Source organism: Amblyomma maculatum, chromosome 6, assembly GCF_055883805.1.
Source record: "Amblyomma maculatum isolate TAMU_Amacu chromosome 6, ASM5588380v1, whole genome shotgun sequence".
In the NCBI taxonomy this organism is placed as follows: Eukaryota; Metazoa; Arthropoda; class Arachnida; order Ixodida; family Ixodidae; genus Amblyomma; species Amblyomma maculatum.
The window spans coordinates 73,128,850-73,145,962 of NC_139349.1; the positions used below are offsets into that span (position 1 = coordinate 73,128,850).

At 42.4% G+C, this 17,113-nt stretch overlaps 1 long non-coding RNA gene across 2 annotated transcripts; it reads left to right on the forward strand.

Annotated features, from left to right (window-relative positions):
* Window positions 1-7,558: 7,558 nt before the first annotated feature.
* LOC146186014 (uncharacterized) lies at window positions 7,559-11,429 on the forward strand. Of its 2 annotated transcripts, none has more exons than XR_014708067.1 (3): window positions 7,559-8,114; window positions 8,192-8,352; window positions 9,887-11,429. It is a non-coding gene; the product is annotated as an uncharacterized LOC146186014 (long non-coding RNA). The 2 variants fall into 2 exon arrangements; XR_014708066.1 differs by having other exon boundaries at window positions 7,566-8,110.
* Window positions 11,430-17,113: the final 5,684 nt, after the last annotated feature.

The following is a 17,113-nucleotide window of genomic DNA, read 5'->3' on the forward strand; positions in this document are numbered from 1 at the left end:
TTTCTGAAGCACGAAAAAATTGCGCCTGGGGCTCATTCGTGGTAAAAGAAATGAACCTGTCTGTTCCGAGGACGACTTTGACATGGGCGCACACTGCTCGTCGTTATTTTCGGTGAGAGCCGGCCAAATTTTGTCGTTGCCGCCACTACTTGTTCTACTACTGTTGCTTCGTCGCGACGAACATTCGTCCGTGTCTCCTCTCTTCTGATTTGTCGGGGAAGGCGCAGCCGTATTTATTCTCTGAGAGCAGGAAGCGGAGTTATAAAAAAAGGGGTAAAGTTCTGTCATGCATAGGCTTACTGTTGCGTGCGCCTTTCTTGACTACTCGTTACGACATCAGTCTCCCTCCTTCTACGTAGTTCGCACGCGTTCACTAGCGTTTGCGGTGAAGAGAAGGGTTTCGTTCACCATGGCTTTGCAGTTATCAGGCCTAAGAGTCACCCATTTTTATTATTTTTCCTTCCTACATGATGGCACGTCTGATAAAATAGCATGCGTTGCTAGATAGGTTAGCATATATGGATGATATTTGACTTGTTCATAATAATGCAGGAATCGAGTTAATAGCTTCATTTTCACTTCCCTTTGCCCGCCAGTCCGTCCGTGCATACCGGGAGCTAATGTCTGTCTTGCATGAAGATATAAATTCACTGACATTTTCAAATATCTAAGTTGACACCAAAATTCACAGGGTATGCTACGAAAGATCAATTCCGATTAAAAGGAAGCTAAATTAATTTAGGCGATGCGGGATCTGGACGTAGGACCTTCTGATTGCGGGACGGTGCCCTGCGGAAAACATAAAGACTCTGACTAAGGCTGAGTGAAAATATACCAAGTAAATGTACCATTTATAAAGAGCGTTTAACTCATAAATGAGCATTTGTAAAAAGGACACCAGACAGGGAAATAAATTGCGTTCGAGCGCGCGGCCAAAAACTTTCGAAAAATTTTCGGGTCATCACAATTCTTTTTCGTTCCTGAATGTCCATATAAATACTGCTGAACAATTATTTGCCATACTGGCACCACGCTCTCCCCATATATATAAAAAAAGGCAGATAAAAAAAGAATATCTGACGAAATCTAAATCTTCAGAATACTGCTTTTATCAAATTCCATGCAGGTAAATGAGAGTGAATGGGACGAAATTTTCTTCAACTTTTTTTTTTAACCCACCGTGGTTGAGCAGTGGTTACGGCACTTGACTTCCGCTTCTAGGATGCGGGATCGAATCCTGGACGCGGCGGTCGCTTTCTGTTAGAGACAAAAGCAAGGCGCCCGTGTTCTGTGCGTTGTCAGGGCACGTTAAAAACCGCAGTGGTCGAAATGTCCGGAGCCTTCCACTATGGCGTCTCTCATAGCCTGAGTCGCTTTGGGACGTTAAACCATATAAACCATAAACCAAACCAGAATTAAACTCCCTTCTCATCATCATAATCATCATCATCATCTCGAAATATGAAAGTAGACCGCAAAAGCCATAGTAGCGGGTTTTTCTTTTCCAAAATGCCAATACAAAACTTCCTAAAGTTATTCATCAAGCATAAATATTTCCAAAACGTTTCTTTTTCCTTTCAAAGTCAAGTCAACAGGTTTATTTTCTTTCCTGCAGGGAAAGGAGGAGCCAGGACTAAAAGCTGTGGAAACAGCTTGACGGGGCCCTGGCCCCCTTACAATAATTGCAGGACAACAGAGAGGAGGCTAGTTGGTCTATAACCCGTAAAGCAAATCTATGCATAAAATTATATGTAACATAACCTTTGTACATAACAAAATAAGACACTCAATTCAACACAGAGCAACGTATGCCTATTAAGTGCGAAATATTGTTTTCTGTACTGCTCAATACTTAGCCAATGGGGGAAAGCGTCATCGCTTATATTATATAAATTTCACACTGGCAAGCTGTTCCGCTCTCTTTTCGCAATCTATAATCAGAATATTGAACGTCAGGAAACTCCATGTAAACTCCCATAGATGGCAGCACAGCTTTCCCTCTAGGTAAGAGTAAGAAACTGAATGCTTAAACGTGCTGCTTAAACGTGCTGCTACTTTTATTTCAAATCTGTTTCATTCTTCAGACCACCTGATGCTGGATTCAGCGACATGTTTTTGCGTTATCAGATGCAAGATTCATACCAAAAACAGTGAATTCTTATTGCAAAGTTAGATAGGCAGATTAAACATGTGATAAACCATTCTCTCTCGTCTTGCGTTCATCATCATCATCATCTTTATTTTTCACTGTGAAGTACATACATGTACATGGATTATTAGTATTACAGAAGGAGGTCCCGAAGTATAAACTGTCCGGGGGACCTCCTATGACAGAATGGATAAGATTAGCAGGCAACATACTAGGTTCTTGCTCAATAGATGTGTTCGAAAAAAAGCGCATTAACAGGCTACCACTTAATTGAAACAATAGGCGAGTCCCCTCTCTAACTGCAATTGATAATTTGAAAAATTCTGTAAACAATCTCAAGCATGCTGGAGGAGAAAGAATATTTATTCACACACTTCTTTGTATTCACGTCTCTGCCGAGAGAAAGGTTCTGCGTGTCAAGATATGTGCTAGTCCCCTTCAGTGCATTTTTTTGCGGATATAGGAGGGATCAGAGCCCTTTAAAAGACAAAAACGCTCTTAAACGAATTCGTAGAATTTATTTAGATTTAAAAGTGCTATATTTATATTCTTGAAAAAAAAAAAGCATATTCAGAGGAACATTTTTTGCTAAATCATCGACATTTCAAGCTAAAATATAAATTCTCAATTGCAAATCTATTTCATTTTGTCGTAGGAAACGGCAAACGTACTTCTCCGTGTGACGGTTTGCGCTTGCGCTTTATATACAATTCAGACCGGCTTCCAATAACACCTCACGTCGTTAGACGACCTACGTTTGCGCATCTGTTCTGTAGCTGTAGATCTGACACCATATCACACGTTTCTCGATTAAAGATAACGTTGTAATGGCACCTAATCAAACTGGGGTTACGGCCGACCGTAGTTGCCGAAGAAGATTTTTTAACTCGTCTTCGTTCTTTAAGTTCAGCGATGCCCGAAAAAGCTGCTAAGATGGAGAAGTTCCGAGTTTAGGGTTTTATGTTTCTAGTGTTCTTCGCTAGCTTTTGAGGTTGAACATAATGGCCCGGATGTTTCCTAATGACACCATCATCAGAAGCCCTTTGAAGCCAGAACGGCTCCAATTATTCTGGCTTCTTTATGTCTGCAATTTCGTTTAATACGGCGAAATGATTCCAGTCAGGAGAAAAAGTGAGAACAAATAAGCAAGCCTTAGCATCAGTTTAGCTGATGCTAAACGAAGCGCCGAAAAACCATCACGGACGATATGTAGAAATTTTATGTTATTGCAGCCACAGTTAAAGAAAAGTCATTTTGTGGGGTACTTGTTTTCTGTTTTTGCTGCGTAATGAAAGAAATAAAACGACGAAATTCTATATTGCAAGTACAGTACTTGGGCGCTTGGAAACAAAAACTGGTAACAATTCCCTGTTGAGTTCTGCAGGTAAAAATTTCCATCAGTACGATGCTCATCCTTCGGATTAAAAGAATGTTCAACTGGCATTTTTATTCGTTCACTATACCAGTGGCACTAATCTTGATCACATGGTATCATTGATTGGTCCTGTATAGAATATTTGCTAGCGGATATTTGCTGTTAACCAAAACAACATTTAAATATTGCTTTGAGTAAAAACAGGAGTTTTGCAACCTTGTAAATACTTTTGAGTGTAGGAAACAATGTTCCGAGAAAGGAACTTGTAATGGATAATTACAGAAAGTGGCAGAATATGCATACCGTAGTAGAAGTATACTAGTTGCAGTTATCTGATACGTCACGACGGGAACTGCAAACTGTGGCAGGCGGCAAAGTCGTGCTTAGTGATCGCAGTCGGATGGTATGACCAGTAAAAGTTCAACGTTAGTTTAAGGATTGAACAATGTTTGAAACAAGCAAAAACGTGTAATGTCTGAGCTAGGGCCAAGAAAACCCTGCTTTTCTACGCGACAGGGGAGCCCGAAATTTCTGGTGATATGTAATGAAATTGAATTCTTAAGCCCTATAAATGTATGGTTGACTTCGTACAATAGGTGACCAAATAAAGCCTGGGAACACTTTGCTACCAAACATTCTTCTTTTTATAAATGGCAGCTTAATTTATGGAAAAAGAATCAAACGTTTGAGCTGCAGTTCAGAAAACTAATAACTTTATGTGGCATACATTGGAAGCTCAAAACGAATATGCGAGCTGCTTACAGCACACGCTGCAGACGCGCACTAGTCGAACGGCCTGTCTGAATGTATAATAGCATGTTATATGTAGCTGTTGCCATTCCTCGGAAAGACACTATTTCAGACTCGCGACCTGATTAACGATTGGAAGAGAGTATAGCGGACAAATATATGTAGTTTACCTGCATGGATAAAAATAGAAAAGAAATTGTATATAAGTGTACGAAACATTTGCGAAGTCAAGACATTAGAGTCAGCGTATTCCGATTAATACGCTCATTTACTCGGTACGGTTAGAAACGAGAAGACAGAAACTCCGCAGAATGTATTTGCGACACATTATCTGGGCTGCTATTTAAGCTTTTGCAGTTGTTTTACACTTGTTGCAACGCTATTCTGGGAAGAATCGCTGGAAAAAAAGAGAGGAAAGCAGTGTACACGTTTAAGAAATATCTTCGTTGATCAAGACCTGAATAGCTTTCAGCAAAATAGCGCTGAAAACGTGCTCCTTATGCTTGACTGTACAATAAATTACATGCAAAAACTGCAGCATTCAATACAGAATAACACGACACTAATTTAACACTTACAAATTTACTTTTAGTTAGTCATTTATTTTAATTCCGTCTAATAGTTCATGCATCCAGCCTGAACTGTGACCAGACCCCTATATATGTATCCAATTCAGAAAAACAGCCCAAGATGGCGGTCAAAATCAATATCAATCTAGGAGCAGGGGACTTCAGATAACAGCACCAGTAATGCTTTCATGACAATTCAGTCTTAAAATATATTATCAAGAAGGTAAGCGTATGTATCAATAAAGCAAAATGGCCTTTTGACATAATGTATGTGATTGTACAAAGAGTAAACAAAATTTTTTGACGATTGAAGAACCTCGCACACTTTTTATTTTGCACGTTACTTTGTGTTGAACGAGGAATTTACCGGCTTTTCTCACGCACAGAAGAATACATGTTTAACGTACACCAATAAATTAAAGCTATTGCTAAGACGCAACAAAAAACTGTAAAGTAGTCGGCAATAGCTCTGTAGGCAATGTTAGACGCGTTAAATATGGGAAACTTCGCCGATATTCGAACTCTTCAAGGTATGACTGTTTAATTACGATGCTTGTATGTGTTTCTGTCAAGACTTGAGGCTAAGATGAGAAAACGGCAGTAATCATTTGAAGCTTAAATTTTACTAAGATGTAAAATAAGAAACCTAAGGCGCTCTTCGTGTGCAATATAGGCTTGCTGAATGTCGTGTCCTCTTGAAGACGCAAGAGGACAGCAAATCACATTCGGGCACACCGAAAACCCCTGCAGCCAGCACTAATGAGCACTACGCATGTGCAACTGTGGAGAACCTATGACCTATGTCCACGTTAAGCATTGAATTCAAAGTGAAGAAGCAGTGGCAAAATTATAGTACAAAAATAATGTTTCGAAACCCGTAGGAGGTTATTCATCCCAGTGAACGGAAAGGGAGCAGGGGCGAAGGTGTATGCACATATTGTGGCGTAAAGGTTGGGCATAAATTGTTGGCATGGCGTCTAAGGTATGGTTTAATGTTTCCTGTCTAGTCTGGATGAATGAAGAGTCTAAGAGAAAACGTGTCATCACTTTCCAATCAGACCGACATCTGTGGGCCTTGTAGGACGAGTTACAATTTTCAGATACTTTATCTCGGTTACAATGTTTCGAGGACCAGCTCAAATTCTAATGTGCTGCATACCAATAAAATTTTAAAAAGTTATTGACATATTTATTTGTTTAGCGAACTAATTGAAGTATTTTTTCTTTATCTGGTGTCTGCTTGTGCCACCAGTTTAGCCCAGGGCGCAAATAAATATAAACCAGCTATGTTTTAATTTTGTATCTACGAAACAAACACCCAGTATAGGGACATCTGTCTTAGTCCGATGGCCGGTGCCTTTTTCATAGCCCGCATGCGCATTTATAACATCGCATTGATGATCTACTCTTCGTCTAGTGAACCGACTGGTCTTACCAATGTAGGCATGATTACAGTCCACGAATGTATCTTCCGGTGACGCCTGGAAACTCTTCATCTGGTAATCAGTTTCTGACGATCATGTATTGGTTCCGTGCCTTATGTTCGCCGGCACACAGGTGACGCACAAGCAGTATCTTTAAAGCACTTGAGAAATTCTTTCACTGATCTCTCACGGTTATATATTGTCTGGCGGCACGCGAAAGTTCACTAGGTTTTGGATCTGGATTGCAGATGAGGACCACAGGAGTTGACTACTACATTTTGTGGCGACTATGCTTATAGCCATCTGCAATCAGCCATGTGGCATGATATTATGCTTGACTTGTGGACCTGATTTAACAAATAAATGCAACTATGGTGGAGCGATTTCTTGTAGAATAGTATCCGGATGCGTGACATCCTGTTGTGTATTCTTTGCAAAATGACTGCATAACCACTTGAGGGAACTCTCCAGAGCACTCTAATTTATTTTTCAACTCTTGCTCCTTCCGTAAACATGTCGAAATTGTATTCAGCCAGGCGACTATAGGCTTTGTGTGCAATTGGATGGCTTGAAGTAAAATTCAGATGCCGCGTAATTCGAGCAGGATTTCAATACACCAAGATAAAAAGGGAATTGCCTTTTTTCCCCTGGACCAAGACATGACATCGAAGAAGGGAAATCGATGTTCTTGCTGAAGCTCACCGTTACCCGCACATACCACTAAAAGGCCTTGGCTGCCGGTGTGAAATTCCGCATTACTTTTATTTCCTCGAATGCTTGCATGGGGAGACTTGCGCTATTGCTCGCTTCAGTTTGTAGAAATTCGAATTGTAGGAAATGTAGATGTTGCTCAGGCAAAGTTCTAGTAATGTGTTCTATTCTGGAGTGTTCATCATCATCATCATCATCATCATCATCATCATCATCATCATCATCATCATCATCATCATCATCATCATCACCATCAACCTGATTATACCCACTGCGGGGCGAAGGCCTCTCCCATAGTTCTCCACTTAACCCGGTTCTGTGCTAGCTGCATCCACTTGACCCCTGCGAACTTCTTAATCTCATCCGCCCACCTAACTTTCTGCCGCCCCCTGCTATGTTTTCCTTCCCTTGGAATCCAGTTTGTTACTCTCAGCGACCATCGGTTATCCTCTCTTCGCACTACATGTCCTGCCCATGTCCATTTCTTCTTCTTAATTTCTACTAGAATGTCGGTAACTTGAGTTATTTCTCTGACCAACTCTGCCCGCTTTCTATCTCTTAAAGGGGTCGTGAAACGTTTTCCGGAAATTTTGCACGGCTTAGTTAAATGGAATCCTTGTCCTGCATCATATAATATACCTCGATTCGTTTCTTCGCCCGCGTTGATTTAATAGCGACAAAAACAGAATTTCGGTTTCCTAGCGCGCGTCCTCCTCAACTCAACAGGTACGTCATAGCGCTAAGCCAATGAGAAGCTCCCGTTGCCGGAGCCTACTGAGCCAAAGTTGACCAAGCTCGGTGTATTTTAGAGGTTCTAATTGTGCCCTACTCTACGTTCGCACAGGGTTTTTTAATATGGCCGACGCCTAGGTTCCTCCGTGGGTTCCAGCGTCGCTGTGCTGCTATAGTGAACTAGAATATAGTCGCTACTGTTAAAACATGGTTACATCGTGGGCTTTGAGCCTTACGCCGACGCAACTTTTCGGGTGCCAGGTCGGCGAAGATGGATCCTGCGAGCGACCGGTACAGTAACACTTGTGTCGAGAGGCCGCGGTAACCGCGGCACAACTCCGGCTTGCAGAAGCCCCGACCATCAGCCTCCCGATCCCAGCCGTTTCGGAACTACGCATTGGTATGTATGTCCGAGTCTTGCAGCCTAGCCTACGTTTACCGTTGCGAGAGTGCGCAATCGCTAACCGAAGCTTTCGAACAGGTGCAGCTGCGGGCGGTGCGTGCCGATGCCGACTGCTCTTGAGAGCATCTGGCGAGATCCCGGCGGCGACTACGTAGTTGAAGCAGCCGTCTGGGTGTTACAGATCATCCGCATTTACTCCAAATGCTTCTTGATCATGGACTGCTAGTCGAGAAAACAAGGTAAGAACCTTGAGCGAAAGGCGACATAACTTGAACAAGCGGCACCTGTTTTTCATTTTCTCGAGCAAGAAATGCTGTAATGAAATCTATTGCGGAAGGCAGTGTTAATAAAATAAAGCTTCCCCTTTAACGTTACTTACCTGCGATCATCTACACTGTCTACAGTGTTGATATTGCGCCACGTTAGCGCGAACACATCGCTGGTTTTCATATTTTTCTTGTTTTCGTAGAAGCGCATGAGCACGACGTTTCACCATGCAAATTACTGGTTTGCTTAATTCCATGCACGAGTAAATGAGAAAACACGCATCATCTGATAGTGTGAACTTGCTAAATGGAAAGGGCATGCACATTGATGTGAAGTAACGAGGGGGGGGGGGGACGCTGTCCGGACACATTTGCTTGTTTTATTAGCCAGGTATGACCTTCAGCAAGTGCAGCACTTCAAAACATAAATACATAAGGAATGCCACAAGAAATGCAGTAAATAAGTACAAAAGCAATCTCATTTCGGAGGACTCTGTGCTAAGTGAAATTGCATGCAGTGAAGTAGCCTGTCTCCTGCGGAAGCCGTGGGAAAATGCACTAAAAAACGACACAGAAAAGAAAAACACACAGAGCAGGACTGGCTTCTGCAGACGATCACTAACTAGCCTGACAACTCTTGTTATAGCCTGTCCCCACTTGCTGCCAGAACAATCACCATACCAGCACTCAAAGTTTTATTTGCTAGTTTTTTTTTTACCCACTTGCATTAGGTGAGTGTTGTATAGTGTGCAAATATAATTAAAAAAATTGACTTTACTGATACCATCATCAACACCTGCACACAGTAAACCTCTCCAAAATGCTTTGACACTGACATTTTACATGTGCTGAAATGTAACAACCAAAAAAAAAAAAAGAAAGACGTTCTCCCAAAGGCCAGTACACCGAAACTTCCACAGTTTGAGTAAGTGTTGGAAATTTTACAGTTAGCAAATGAAGTTATAGAGTAGTTTTGCGGCACTTGCAGAAAGTTTGGCACGTGCCGTGTTGTGGGAAAACAACTGAGAGCTGTTGACAGAAGTGCACTTGTAGTTTATGGCTCCTTCGAATAGAATGACTCCATGCACAGAGCTGCTTAATGCATAAGTCGCATACTTAACATCTTCGTGCTATGCGGATGATATCAGCGTGGACATTGACATCGGCCACAACACTAGTATAGAGGGTGTAAGACGACTACCAGGTTTTGTCAGTCAAAAGCTGCATTGCCTTCAGGCATTATTTTGCTGCAGTAGCAAATTGTGATTGCACTGGAGTTCTAATATTGGGTGGGTCTCATTCTCTCTCAATCACCTGCAGCAGAATTCAAAGTTTGCCATACTTCCAGGGAGAATAAATTGATAGTGAAAGTTACACTGTACAGCTTCTGTTAGACGGGAATTAATTGTACAGATGCATGAATAACTTTCAAATTTGTAAAAGACCTAAATCATATTTTCATTTTGCTATGCTGAAAAGTGAATATTGCTTTTTCTCTTGTCAACAGGAGGCACCACTACATCTGCTACAGCCAGCTTGCGCACTGGCTTTGGGGATGCCTCGGCAGACATCACAGTAAAGTCCTCCCTATTTGTAATGCAAGCCAAATAAGAGAAAGGTTTCCATCTGACAGTTACACTGGTTTCCAGTTTGTGCAAGGTTTGTAGAGTCATCACCTTATTCATTCTGAAACAAGCCGGAAAATATGAGAAGAGAGAATTGCAGGACAGCTGGACTAATAACTGGAATTTTACTAAAGGATAGAGGCAAAAGAAGACTTGCACAGAGATGCACATGTAAAAAAGGCCCCAAAAGACTGTTGACCGATTTCTTAGCCACACATACGTCCTTAGCCTTTGCAGTATAGTGTGCCTTTGGACTTGGATCTGTGGCTTCCCTTTTGTAACGAGTGGTTCTTGACCATATGGAATTTGCTTTTTTTAGATTTTGATTTTTTAGACCCTTTCTGCTTTCCACGCTTTCACTGCTTTGGGGGTTTTTCGTGCACGTGCATTTCTGTGCGAATCTTCTTTTGCCTCTTTCCTTCAGTAACATTTCAGTTGTTAGTCAAACTTTGTCTTGTGCTCCTCTCACGTGTTTCGTCTTCTGGCTGGTTTTAAGATGAATCAGTACCAACTCATCCATTTGTTAGTCTTGTTGATATCACTAGCCTGACTGCACCCACTGCTGGGCAAATGCATATCCATCCGAATAACCCGATCCTGTGCCAGGTGCATGATTCTCGCAAACTTCCTAATTTCATCTGCTTGCCCGAGTTTCTGCCGCCCCCTGCTAAACTTGCCTTCCCTTGGAATCTAAAAGACATATATAGGCTCACTTAGAATGAATTTTGTGTACTCACTCCCTTCCTTTACCTTTGACGGGTAGAATTTTTCTTCTTTTGGAACTGACCGCAGATACATCAGCTGCATCCATATGATCCCCGCAGACTTCCTAATCTCATCTGTCTGCCCGAATTTCTGCCGCCCCCTGCTACGCTTGCCTTCCCCTGGAATCTACAAGACATATATAGGCTCACTTAGAATGAATTTTGTGTGCTCACTCCCCACCTATACCTTTAACGGGTGGAATTTTTTTTAGCACTGACTGCAAATGCATCATAATTGTGCAGTTGTGTATATACCTGCTTGTATAGATGTCTCTCCCATATCTATCCAAATAACCCGATCCTCTGTCAGCTGCATCCATCTGATCCCCGCAAACTTTTTATCTGCCTGCCTGAGTTTCTGCTGCCCCCTGCTATACTTGCCTTCCCTTGGAATCTACAAGACATATATAGGCTCACTTAGAATGAATTTTGTGTACTCAATCTCTAACTATACCTTTGTCGGATGCATTTTTTTTTTATTTAGCACTGACCTCAACACATCATGATTGTGAAGCTGTATATACACATTTGTATATTTAGGAGAGAGGAAGACAGCAAAGAAGCGTGAATAAAAGATGTCTTGCTCTAGGTCAACTTCCTTCTAGCCTAAAAATTTTGTATGCATTGATGAACCTGCGGCCAACCAATAAATTATTTTGAAAGCAACATGTCTCTAACACTCACTTGGTAACATTATGTAATGCCCAAATGTACTACAAAGTGGTGGTCCTTGTGGCACTGACAAACCTAGATTTTCTAGTTGCCGCGTTCACCTTTACACGACCTCGAAAAATAGTGGCTCATGGGGAATAGAAAAATCAAACCGTTTTCTGCAAAAGCTGCTTTGAAAGGTGGCCACTGTTTTCAGCATTTTGCAGTCTCATTCAGAAGCAAGCCAGCATAATCTGCAATCTGTAGACATGCATACAATAATATGTGCCTTATACTTTGAAATGTACCAGACTTTAACCAGTCGTAAAACAGCGTGCTGAAAAGGTATGTATAGTAAAGCCTCCTTCGTTGATGATACCCGTAGTTTGCATGAAAACATCTGCACTAGAACCTGCATGACGTTGAGTTAATTGGCCTGCTGGTTGAATATGCCACCAAAATGCTGGTAATACAATGAACTTTGTCGGTGCTGGGGTCAAGTCTAGAAATATAAAGTTGGGATGATTTAATTGTGAAACCTTGCTGCTGAATTCACTGCAGGCTAGAATGTAACAGGATTAAAGGGCAGCTGTAGACGTAAGGGCAGTCCACATTGTCACGGCATCTTATGCGTCCTAGTACACATATCTACATACCGTGCATGTTTTGCTAGTAAACAATGTAACCACAGATTTGCGAAGCTCCAAGAATGCTACACTGATGCTGTCTGAGTAGCTGCTTGTGTCGCTGAATATTGTGAAAGCCTTTTGATGGAACGAAAACTGCTTGCTGAATACTTATGCAGAGTGAGGTTGGTCAGGAGCGCAGGTGATATGTACACCCTCGCAATTTAACCATACAAGCACAGACTGTATGATACTCATACAAATTGAAAAATATAAGGAAAGGAATTGAACTGAAGACTTTGCGGTTCGACAGTCCAAACTTCTACTACATGTGCTTTGGGCTGTGTGTGCTAGCCCGCCTGCAATCTGATTGCCCGAGCCAGGAAAATGGTACACACCCATATGAGCACCACTCCCAGTACTCTTTAACATGTACATAGAAGTGCAGGTGCTTGGGATAAACCTTGGCTGCCACAATGCACCTCAAACAATGGCATGTTAGCCAGAATAGCAGGTTGGGCTCGTTGGTTTTCCATCCTGAGGTAACAGCGCAAAATGTGGACGGGAGCACAAGACGAGAAGACGATGAGACATTGTGTCGTCTTCTCGTCTTGTGCTCCCATCCACGTTTTGTGCTGTTACTTCAGAATGTCACGTGCCTGCCCAATATCTACATAATTGTCACACGAACCACTTTGTGTGTATTTACGACTACTTGCACAACACCATTGCCACCCACTGATGATGAGCAGCTGAACAGCAGTTTTTCACGTACACTCCGCTGCCATTAATTACAAATGCTATCACGCTACGACTTCCCATACCACCCCACCCAACCTCTGTGTGTAATGACTCAACCTTTGGTGCGTTTGCATGTTCTCGGGATACTGGAGAAATCCAAGATATCAATTAGTAGATTCAAGCAACTTAATCTGACATATATCTGGTGAGAATATTACAACTCTATCCATGTATACACAGATCTGTATCACCGCAACAGTCGCCTACAATTGTGGTGATGCCGCTCAGAACATGACTCATCTTTTTTTTAAGGGCATAATTCTCCACAAACCTCTGCTGAGCTTGTGGCCCCTTGGTAAGAGGCTTTCCACATCTGTGGGAAACCACTTTCGAAGTGGTGTGAATTCACAGTTTCAAAGCCTGCATTACAAATTTTTGGAAGTTTTCAACACCACACCCTTACCAGCCTTTGGCACTACACATCACTGAGTTCCTTATATCTACTTGTGCTCAAGGCCACAAGGTAGTGCTTTAGTGGATCCATACCCACTTGCCAATTATATGCCATTATGCATGCTTTCTCCATAGACTGCATCTAAATGTGGTTTCACACACAAATATTTATACTTAATTGGACAGGCGGACTGCCCAGAATGTTCCACACGTGACATTACGGAGACTCTGGAGCGTGTACTATTGGTGTGTCCCAGTATATGCGTGCAAAACAATAACTCGAGTTACTTCTTTGAAGTGTTTTGGCAACAGGCCTCTCTCAGAGGACTTATTGGCCGGTTGGCCAGAAATGGAAAGCTCTACAGGCAGTGCAGGCTTTCTGCTGCTTCTTGCATGACACAGACTCGTGACTGTGGTGCAAGTTACTATTCCTGTATATATTTTAATCAAGTCATGACCCTCTTTGTTTTTCTCTTTCTGTAGCAGGTCAGATATTAAACTTTTAAGCCAATCTATCCGCCTTTCCAATCAATAACACTTGCGTGAATGCATTTCTCCTGGATGGTTGATCTGGTAATCACACCATCGTAATGCAAGGACATGGGGCGTATGAGCTTGTGAGGTGAACAATTTTTACCCTAGAAATGTCTTTTAAATGATGTGAAGGATTCTGTATATATTTTAATCAAGTCACGACCCTCTTTGTTCTTCTCTTTCTGTAGCAGGTCAGATATTAAACTTTTAAGCCAATCTATCCGCCTTTCCAATCAATAACACTTGCGTGAATGCATTTCTCCTGGATGGTTGATCTGGTAATCACACCATCGTAATGCAAGGACATGGGGCGTATGAGCTTTTGAGGTGAACAATTTTTACCCTAGAAATGTCTTTTAAATGATGTGAAGGATTCTGAGCTCTGCTCAACATGATCCTCCTCTTTGGAGTCTTCATCAGGTTCTATGGGACTAGATGAGTGCTGTGGAAAGAACGTGATCGAAGTGGAACCAATTGGGGCCTGTTCTGGGTGGTACGATATGGTAGGGGCACCTGTTGTGCTGGCCTCACGGTATCGTTCAAAATAAAAAAAAAATCCAAAATGCGCATATTACTGCTATGAGGGCAGTCTGGCAGGAAACAATCAAATAGAACTGGTGGCTTCTGCGAGTCGAGTAGTTCTCAAATAAACATATCTGTAAGGCTACAAATCGCAACTACGTTTACTGCCTTTATCACGCGACCTACACTTTTTTTTGCCAATGCACTGGGCCAGCGGTTTTGCGTCGGTACGACGCATCGTTTGAGGTGAGCTTTCTTCGTTTCCGGTCCATGCCGAGGCTTCGAATGACGCCGAGGTTCATTTAGGACTTCCAGTAGAAAGTAGTACGAACACATATGAACCCAATCGGTGTGCCAAAACTTGTGAAAGCGAACGTTACTTCCACTCGGAGAAGCCGTGCTGCAATCTCGCGACGCACACGGTTGGCATAGCGAGCACTCAAACCCGCACAACACGCCTAAACCCAGAACCTAACGTTGTCAGGAAAAATAGGCGAGGTCTGAGCACTGTAGACGTATTTTTAGAAAGATTACGAAAGAGGCGTCGGGAAGGTGGGGGAGCAAAGCTGCGACAACGCGTAGGGTGGAAGGGCCACCCAAGTGCATTGTAGCAACCTTTCTTTTTTTTTGTTCGGTTTCCGGCTTTCCGTGTAGTGCCATAGTTAGGTCATCCGGCCGAAATAAAGGAAGCGAAGCTCGACACGCTATTCTCAGTGATGCAGCGCGGAGGCGAGCAACTAATATTACGAGTACGCGCCGCGGCGCCCGCTCCTGAAACACTCCACCCACCACTCGGATTGAACACACTTGTCGATTTCTTTGACCTGGAACCGTATTTAGATCGTATCTTTAATGACGCCAAGAATAATAATAATAAAAAAAAATTACAGCAGCGGCCGCACAACCAAGTTGTACCGGTGGTATGAGACTGCTCAAGACGTTGTGCTCCATCACGAATGTTCACAAAAAAAGAAAAAGAAAATAACAACAACAAATTAGATTGGAACCATTGTCATTTGGAGTACCCGGCGGAGCGAGGTATAGCCGTCGTTACCGAAAATCTGAACTTGAGCGTCACCTCCCGCTCTGTTCCAGAGCGCAGCGAGAAGCAGACACCACCCGTAAAGTGAGCTTTACCACCCGTCCTGCTCCGCCGCCGCCGCCGACCGCGCGTCACGTGACAGTATTGTTGAAGAAATGCGTTTGCGTGAGCGAATAATTGATGTAATATATTTTTATTTGCTAACTTTAACAGCAACCTATTATTGTATGGGAAATAATGATTATATCTGAGTTTCTAAACGGCTAAATATGACGTAGGCGAGTACTTCTAATTCCGGCCTACAGGGTCGCATGGTCGCTTCAGAAACGCAAAAATGCTGCGCTTTCAGAATGGTATTATTAAATGCAGAAGCAATATTTCGACGAGATATTTTGGAATCGGCATGCCTAATGTTTACTGAAGCAAGGAAAATTGCAACTGGGCTGCTACATTTTCGTTTCACGACCCCTTTAATGTTACCCCTACCATTTTTCGTTCCATAGCCCTCTGGGTTGTCCTCAACTTAAGTAGAACTTTCTTGGTTAGCCTCCACGTTTCAGCCCCATAGGTGAGTACAGGCAAGATGCAACTGTTGTATACTTTCCTCTTGAGCGATACCAGTAAGCTGCTAGTCATAATCTGCGAGTGCTTGCCAAATGCGCTCCGTCCCAATCTTATTCTTCTTGTTATTTCCTTTTCATGGTCCGGATCTGCGGTTACTACCTGTCCTAAGTAGACATATTCGCCCACTACTTCCAGTATTTCGCTACCTAATGCAAACTGCTGTTTCTTCCCGAGGCTGTTGAACATTACCTTAGTCTTCTGCATATTGATTTTGAAGCCTACCTTTCTACTTTTCCTGTCTAGGTCACCAATCATTATTTGCAGTTCATCCCTTGAGTTGCTTAGCAAGGCAATGTCATCAGCAAAGCGCAGATTACTGAGGTATTCTCCATCTACCTTATCCCTAACTGCTCCCATTCCAAGTCTCTGAATACTTCCTCTAAACAAGCTGTGAATAGTACTGGGGAGATTGTGTCTCCTTGCCTAACACCTTTCTTTATGGGAATTTTGTTACTTTCTTTATGCAGAACTATGGTTGCTGTGCAGCCACTATATATATCTTCCAGCACTTTCACGTACGGCTCGTCTACCCCCTGATTTCGCAATGCCTGCATCACCGCCGAGGTTTCAACTGAGTCAAATGCTTTTTCGTAATCAATGAATGCTATGTATAAGGGTTGGTTATATTCCGAGCATTTTTCTATCACCTGATTGATGGTATGGATATGATCGATAGTAGAGTACCGTTTCCGAAACCCTGCTAGATCCTTTGCTTGATTGCAGTCTAAGGTTGTCCTGATTCTATTAGCGATTACCTTAGTAAATACCTTATACGTAACAGATAGTAAGCTGATTGGTCTGTAATTTTTAAGTTTAGCTAGTTTAGCAGTGCTGTTTGAGGAACTAGAGGGCATGAAATGGGATATCATAGGGCTTAGTGAGGTTAGGAGGCCGAATGAGGCATATACTGTACTGATGGGCATGTACTGTGTTATCGAGGTTTACCAGAGAGGCGACAACTAGGAGTAGGTTTCCTTGTCAATAAGTATATAGCGGGTAATATAGATGAATTCAATAGTATTAATGAGAGGGTTGCAGGCATCGTAATTAGGCTTAACAAGCGGTATAAACTGAAGGTTGTAGAGGCCTATGCACTTACATGTAGTTATGATGACCAGGCAGTTGAAAGCTTCTATGAAGATGTAGAATCGG